The following is an 8,610-nucleotide window of genomic DNA, read 5'->3' on the forward strand; positions in this document are numbered from 1 at the left end:
ACTTTACTTTCACCACCAGACATATCTACAACTGGGCATCATTTCTGTTTCCGCCCAGCCACTTCATTCTTTCTGGAACTATTAGTAATTGCCCTCTGCTCTTCCCCAGTAGCACATTGGACACCTTCTGACTTGAGGGGTTTGTCTTCTGATCATATCTTTTTGCCTTTTCATACTGTTCATGAGGTTCTTGTGGCAGGGAGTAGTTTGCCATTCCCTGCTCCAATGGACCACATTTTGTCTGAACTCCCCACTATGACCCTTCCATCTTGGGTGGGCCTGCACTGTATGAACTCATAGCTTCATTGAATTATGCAAGCCCTTTTGCCCCCACAGGTCTGTGATCCATGAAGAGGAGACTAAGGATAGTTTCATGTAAAACTATAATATCATCATTGCCCCTAAGAAAATTAACAGTAATTCCCTAATATAGTCATTTTCAAAACTCTCCAATTATCCCAAAATGTCTTTTGTATATATTTTTCAAATCAGGATCCAATCAAGTTTCACAGATGTGATTGGTTGTTAGGTATCTGAAATGAGATCTTTTTGAGTGAAGAATAAAAGTGGTAGAATTATTTAACCTGGAAAAAAAGTGCTGAGGATGACCTAAATATTCAATAGAAAATACTGGGCATCCAGGTTTGTTCCCTAAATGGAAATACTTTCTTTTTCCTTGGTCAGTGAGTTCAGTTGGCAGTTGCATTGTATTTATGAGTCCTACATCAAGGCTTCACTATCTATATGGGTCTCCTCCCACTCCATGGGGAATAAACTCTGTCCATGTGATCATACACTGTACTCCACGCTCTAGGTAATCACCTGGTAAAAGGTTGGACTTTGTCGCCATCAAGAACTGAATGAGCAAGACTATACTTTCAGGGATCATTTCTATAGTTCGTTACTAGAGAGGTTTCTCTGATCGTGTAGAGCACCCGAAACCACAAGGAGGAGACGCAGCGTTCTCTCCTGAGCGTGAAACCGGCTTTTGGTGTTGCTTCTGCGGCTGCTATTAGCCATTGATGATCGTTCTTTTCCTTTTTGGAGATGAAGAGGGAGAGAACGTAGTCTGAGGAAAAAAAAAAAAAAAAAAGAACTGAATGAGCACATATAGATGGTTAGGTGAATATTCGTTATTCCTTTAGAGGGGGAAAAAAACCTCCGTAAGTTATAAATTATTCATTTGGTGGGACATCTTCATATACAAAATAACCCATTTGATTTAAGGTGCTTAGATTATAGTGTGATTTGCCAGGTGCTTCCAACTGAGCTTGTGTCTAGGGACAAAGACCAGTTGAAAAAATGCTGAACAAAGTTGGGCATTGGTCCCTTTCACTGCCCCTGTCAAATCGTGAAAACGTTGATAGTAATAAGTGCAGATAAGTGAGCCTACTTTTAATTGTTAAGTTTTTGTCCTCCTCTAATTTCCCTTTTCCTTCCCTCCCCTTCTCTCTCTTTTATGGAAACACCAATAGGACTTTAACCATGGTGAACAGCCTAGTGACACCTTAACAAAATTAGCATGTCTGGTTCAGCATCTCTCTTTCTAGCTGCACAAGATTGAAAAATGATTATAATCTTCATCCTTTGCCTATATTCAGATGCAGAAGGGTATTCTAGGGTGATGACCATCTCTTCTAAAAGTGTGAAACTTCCAGCTGTTTGTTAGCTCTGTCATTTACAGGCGGCTGAGTGAATGTTGGTTTATGCCCTAGCAATAGAAACTCTAGTTGAAGCTTTCAACAGTCCCTGTGAGCTGTATTAGAGAGGATGGGTGACTGAAACAGGAATATTTGCATTCTCTGAATGACTGAGGTAGTTCCTTTAAGGGCTTTATCCTTCCTTTTAAAACTTATAAATAATATATGCTTTGCTGCTGCTGCTAAGTCACTTCAGTCGTGTCCGACTCTGTGCGAACCCATAGATGGCAGCCCACCAGGCTCCCCATCCCTGGGATTCTTCAGGCAAGAACACTGGAGTGGGTTGCTATTTCCTTCTCCAATGCATGAAAGTGAAAAGTGAAAGTGAAGTCGCTCATTCGTGTCCGACTCTTAGCGACCTCATGGACTGCAGCCCACCAGGCTCCTCCATCCATGGGATTTTCCAGGCAAGAGTACTGGAGTGGGGTGCCGTTGCCTTCTCTGAATATATGCTTTACTACATAATAAGCTCTACTTTGATGTTAAAGCAAGCATCTTGATTTCTCTTTGCAGATTATTTTTAAGAAATAAATGCTTGCAAGGTGATATTAGTGACAGTGATGATGGTGCAGGCATCATGGTTTTGAAAAGTTTGTGCATGAACAATAGTCCTTCCTGCTTATGTGTATCAGTGTTTCATTTCAGGCTTCCACTGCTACTTGTGGAGCTTGGTCTTGATGGTAAGCAGCTGTGTCTTCTCTTACTCTCTTGCCTTAGTCTTTGTTTCATGGAAGCTGCCTTGTCTTCAATTTCTCCACAGCAGACTAATCCAGCCCCTTGTTTTATGGTACACTTGAATGACACCATTGCCAGATATTAGAGAATCTCTATGTAAGGCATTTTTAACATTCCAAGCTCACTAGAGTCAAATGAAAAGGCACATTCTTGAAATATAGAGATAAATAGGGTTCTAGACCCAGTTATTAGTAGTGGTTCAAGACACTGGCATTTTCTGTTAGTTGATTCAGAGATAAAATTCACAAAACTGGAAACACCATACCAGGTGGTGGTAGTTTAGTCGCTAAATTGTGTCCGACTCTTGCAACCCCATGGACTGTAGCCTGCCAGGCTCCTCTGTTCATGGGGATTCTCCAGGCAAGAATACTGGAGTGGATTGCCATTTCCTTCTCCAGGGGATCTTTCCAAACAGTAATTCAACCTGGGTCTCCTGCAATGCAGGCAGATTCTTTACCAACTGAGCTACAAGGGAAGCCCCACCAGGTGGAACATCAGCTGGAGGTTTTAGATATACCTCAAGATACATTAACAACTGCAATATTTACATAGGTATTGTTGTTGAGTTGCTAAGTCGTGTCTGACTTTTTTCAGCCTCATGGACTGCCTCATGCCAGGCTTCCCGGTCCTCCACCATCTTCCAGAGTTTGCTAAAGTTCAAGTCCATTGAGTCAGTGATGCTATAACGATCTCATCCTCTGCTGCCCTGTTCATCATAGAAAGTATTAATCGTGAAACCAGGGATTCCTAATTGCTAATATATGACACATTAGTGGGAGATGAGGAGTGGGGCTTAAGTTGGGCTTCAGGTTATTGTGTACAAATTGCAGCCAGCTGTACCTCTGCTAAGCTTATAGAAACAGTGGATAAATATACTTGTGCATATAAACATTATCCATCAGGAAAAGCCTGCAGAAAATAATAGTTTGTGACTCTCCTCTCTCATGAAAACTTCATGTTTTCCGGAGAGCTATATGCATATTAATTTCCTTCTTTGTCTGCTATTCTGAACCTCAAAGAAAAAACCTTCTAGGTAATTAAATCAGTTGTTTGCCTCAACTGATATAACATTGAACTGATAACTTTGTTAATAGATGCTATTATGGAGAAATATTGTACTCCTGATGGAAAGATGTGTAAGGAAATAGATGGATGTGGTGCTATCTTACCAGCAGCAAATATTTCAGGCTTTTATAGTTCACACACAGTGGCATGCTGAAAATCACAAAAGCATATGGAAAGCTTTAATGTGTTTAGAAAATATATTTACTGGAGATAGTATAGGAATGTGTAATTACCCAAGAGGGAGCACTGGAAGAAATTTTTCTCCACTGGTTGCTCAAAGAGCGTGTCAGGATTTTACTAGCATCTTTGCATAACCAAATAGGGAGAATCTGAGTCCTAATTGAATCTGGGGTTCAGATTTGAACCCACCAAAGCATGTCTGGGGCTTCCCTGGTAGCTCAGCTGGTAATGAATCCGCCTGCAATGCAGGAGACATCAGTTTGATTCCTGGGTTGGGAAGTTCCCCTGGAGGAGGGCATGGCTACCCACTCCAGTATTCCTGCCTGAAGAATCCTCATGGACAGAAGAGCCTGCGGGCTACAGTCCATGGGGTCGCAGAGAGTCAAACACAACTGAGCAAATAAGCACAGCAGTAGGAAGCATGTCTGAGGAGCTCCTGGGCAGGACTTTCCCAAACTCATTTTCAAGAGAATTTCTCATGGAGGAGGAGGAAGGGAGTAGTGAGGATAAGGGGGTTTGAGCCTCAGACATCACTCTTTCCCCAGCTAGGGCTTCAAGTGTGGAGCTCATGGAAAAAGGCAGAAGGCATGAGGCATAGAAGCCAGTTTCCTGAGGCACACAAGGCTAAATCCTGACATCAGGAGATGGGAGGAGATGTATTCCTTTCCCTTCCAGGTGGAACAGACATTGGAGGCGTCTAGAGACAGCACCTTTGGTACAGCTGGATGTTAGCCTTGTCATAGGGCCAGAAGCAGAGAAGTCCAAAGATGCCCTTGAGTGGTGAAAACCAAAGCAGAAGAATGTGAGGTTTTTGTGAATTCCTGAGAGCCATAATTGGAAAATCCCAGAAGCAAATTGGTGAGAATTTAAATAGAGGGCTGAATTCCTGCAATAAGAGGGAGAGGAATGAACCAGTGTTCTCCCACGTAAGAGTGACCATAGATAGCATTTCTTTTCCGCAGTCTACACATCCTAAATCATCAATCTATTATTACCCCCATTTTTTTTTTAACATGAGAAAACCAAGGCACAAAGAAATTAAATAATTTGCCAAAGATCACACAGTGAATCAATGATAGAGCCCCAGATCAGACCCACCGACGCAATTTGACTCTGGAACCCATTCTTTATCCCTTTCCTACACTGTCCCATCGTAAGCATCCCCTGAGTCTAACAACAATCAGGTTACCTACATGACGATCTATTTCATTTTAGGAAAATCATCTAGCCCTTGTAAACCAAAGTCAAAATTAGAGACTGCTTACATTACTATAAATTGATAATGATGAAAGATTTCTAAGAATAGGCTGAAAGATAAATGGTTCTTTAAGGGTGACTAAACAGTATATAAAAACACTGGAATTGTTTATTTCTTAATTTGAGCCCTACAGCTACATACTCAATAACTATCAAATCAGTGAAGCAAAATTAAAAATTAAGAGGTTAGTTGAGGTAGCTTGACGTATGGAATAAGAATGGAGAAAAAACAAGTTATCAAAATAATATTAAAAAAGAATGTGTGTATATATGTGTACACACACATATATATTTAGTTACAAATACACACACACAAGACACACACACACACACACACACACACTCTCACACACACACACACATATATATATAGGCTTCCCCGGTAGATCAGCTGGTAAAGAATCCACCTGCAATGCAGGAGACCCTGGTTCAATTCCTGGGTCAGGAAGATCTGCTGGAGAAGGGAACATATACCCACTCCAATATTCTGGACCTGGGTTTAATCCCTGGTTTGGGAAAATCCCCTGGAGAAGGGAACGGCTACCCACTCCAGTATTCTGCCCTGGATAATCCCTTGGCAGTTATATATATTTGTAACTAAATATAGCCATACTGGTTCTTTTGGCCATACTTTTTACCTTAATCACTTGAATTTCCTATGTGAGAGGTTCTGGTAAATGACAAGAAAGGAAAGAACTTCAAAAACCACCAGAAATGTCAATTTATAGCACAGGAAACTACTCAATTTTCTGTCATGGCCTATATGGGAAAATAGTCTAAAGAAGAGTGGCTATATGTATTATATAACTGATTCACTTTGCTTTACACCTGAAACTAACACAACACTTTAAATCAACTATACTCCAATAACAATTAAAAAAAAAACCAGAAATATGCAAACAGTATTTTCTAGCAGTAAGCTAGTTAGGGAATGACAGCAAGAAAGTAGAAAATACCTCACTCTGGGGAAAAGAAAGGGCAGCCTTTCTCTTATTTGATTATTCTACCTTTGGAAAGTAGATGTGTCACAACTTGACAATGGTATTTGCATCTGATAAGAGAAAGTTCTGCTTGATCATTAAAAATGCTAGAATTTTTTTTTTTAGATGTAGTGTTTTATTTTTTTAAGTTCTCATCTTTGATAGTTTAGACTGGGAGTTAAGGCTTTTGTTTTTTAAAGTAAACCTTAACTGGGCCACTTCTGTGTGTATGTGTGTGCGTGTTAAGAACACTTAATAAGAGATCCACTCTCAACAAATTTTGAACTGCACAGTACCATATTACTAACTGTAGGAACTATATTTTACAGCAGATCTCTAGAATTTGTTAATCTAGTATAACCGATGCATTATACCTATTAAATAGTGGCTCCTCATTTCCCTAGCCCTACAGCCACTATTATAATTTCCTCTTTCTTGAGTTTGACTACTTTAGTTATGTAATCTAAAGTAGGAAGTAGGTGGAATTGGGCAGTATATGTCCTTCTGAGACTGCCTTATATTTCACTTAATGTCCTCCAGGTTCATCCACATTGTCACAAATGGCAAGGTTTCCTCCCCCTCCCCCCCTTTTTTTTAAAGGCTGAAACATATCCCATTGTGTGTATAGATCACATTATCTTTATTCATTTATCTGTTAAAAAAAAGTATGGTACAGGCATAAAAACTGACATACAGACCAATGGAACAGAAGACAGAGCCCAGAAATAAACTTACATTTATAAGGTCAGTTGCTCCTTGACAAGGATGCCAAGAATACACATTGGGCTACATTCTGTTTAAGTTTTATTCTAGGCTTGAGAGACAGAGGTAAAGTGAATTTACTTTTCTTTCTGGATTCCCATGATAGGCAAAAAGGAAAGAATTCAGCACCCACCCCCCTCCAAAAACATTGCCTGGGTCTAAAAAGCTGCCTTAAGCTTCAGTCCCAGCTCATAGGACCTTAGGTAAGGACAGAGATCAGAAGAGGGACAGACCACCATAACCCCGTTGGTTACCGTATGCGAGACGCCAAACTTTTGAGTCTCAGTGCCTCACCTATAAAATGGTGATAGATTACATATTATTAGTATATATTCTACTTAGAGTTTTTTGGAAGGTTAAATAAGGTGATATATACATGAATTCTTAGAAAACTATGAAAATCTTGCTTTTAATAAGCAGTTATTGAAATGTATGATTTTATATTTCTTACCATTTTTCTTTAATAGTTTTGATTGTCTTAATATAATAGGGTTCTATATTAGTAGCAAAGGCAGGGATTTTACAATATATTTTAGGAAAAAAGGTCTTCCAACATGGCTGCACTCTTACTCAAGCCAAATGACTTTTGTTTATATACTTTTTATTCTTTCCTAGATTTTCAGTGACTTGAGTTCAGGGAGCACTAGATTTATCTTTATTCTGAAATTCCTGTCACTCAATAAAATATGTGATGCCAGTGAATGAATATGCAACCAATCAATGATTCATTAATAGTCACAAAAATGAACAAGTGAAGGAAATACAGAACTTTCATCAAGTGGAAAAGTGTAGATTCTTAAATAAGTTTCGAGAAGGCAATGTTTTGGATTATTTGTTAAATTACTAAATTAAAGGTCCTCAATTCTGGCTTAATGTATACAGGAGTACAAACATTCTTTCAGGCTACTAGGGTGCCTTTGAGTTAAACTAAAACTCTCATTTGCTAATGGTACCCTAATGACCTTTAAGCTTTAATGAAAACTGCCTGATTTACGCCCAAGGCTAACTCACTCATCAAGTGAAGCCCTGCCCAGAGAACAGAGCATAAAGAGAAACAGGGTTAGGTTGCTGAATGGGCAGGTAGGTACCTGCCCAGTGCCCCAGGAGGCAAGATATTGAAAAACATGTCTGAGAGGGAAGAGATGCGGACCTTGGTTCTGACTCGGCCACCAGCCAGCTCTGTGACCTCGGCCAATCAAGCCCGTCTCATCGAAACCAGCAGTGGCTCTCACCTAAGACAAACATAGATGCAGCATAGAAGGCATGCCTAAGTCTTGAGAACCAATTCTAAGATATTATCATAATGGTAGAAAGGGCACAACTTTTCGAGAAAATTTTGTGTTTGGGGCTTTGGGTTTTGTTTTTCCTATTATGGTGGGCCCTGGAGCGTGTGGATTTATACCACAGGAAGTGTTGAGAACCCATGAAACCAGATCATTCCATGGGTCTGTGATTCTAGTCAGCTGCTGCATGTGTGTGTGTGAAAGGAGACAAAGCTGGCCAAGAGCCAGAACTGGTTCCAGCTACCAAGCTGAAGCCTGCTGCTCCAAATAACGAGCTATTGAAGAGGCCAAAACTGTTTTTCTTCTTTCAGTGAGCAGCTTGCTTATAATAAAGGAAAGCAGACTCCAAGTTGAGAGTGTTCCATTGCCTACAAATCTAATATCCACATCAAATGAAGCTGCCATAGACAATTATTGCAAAATTAGAAATGATGTTCCCTTCGAGTTTAACCATTTATGACAGGGAGTGTTTTTAAGATTACCCACTTGTATTTTAAAGACAACTACTTTCCTATTCTGTATAAAATGCTAAATGCTTTTTTAAAAAATTAAACAATATAAAATTACCATTTCTACATCTCATTGAGAAAAAGAGAGTGAGGCAGTGTGTTCCAATTAGCATAAACAGAGAATAGAGATTTTCCTTTC

The 8,610-nt window shown here is 39.7% G+C and overlaps 1 non-coding gene across 1 annotated transcript; it reads left to right on the plus strand.

Annotated features, from left to right (window-relative positions):
* Nucleotides 1-866: 866 nt before the first annotated feature.
* On the plus strand, nucleotides 867-1,076 carry LOC122701209. The gene has a single exon (XR_006343033.1). It is a non-coding gene; the product is annotated as a small nucleolar RNA U3 (small nucleolar RNA).
* The last annotated feature ends 7,534 nt before the right edge of the window (nucleotides 1,077-8,610 follow it).

This window comes from Cervus elaphus, chromosome 9, assembly GCF_910594005.1.
Source record: "Cervus elaphus chromosome 9, mCerEla1.1, whole genome shotgun sequence".
Lineage (NCBI taxonomy): Eukaryota > Metazoa > Chordata > Mammalia > Artiodactyla > Cervidae > Cervus > Cervus elaphus.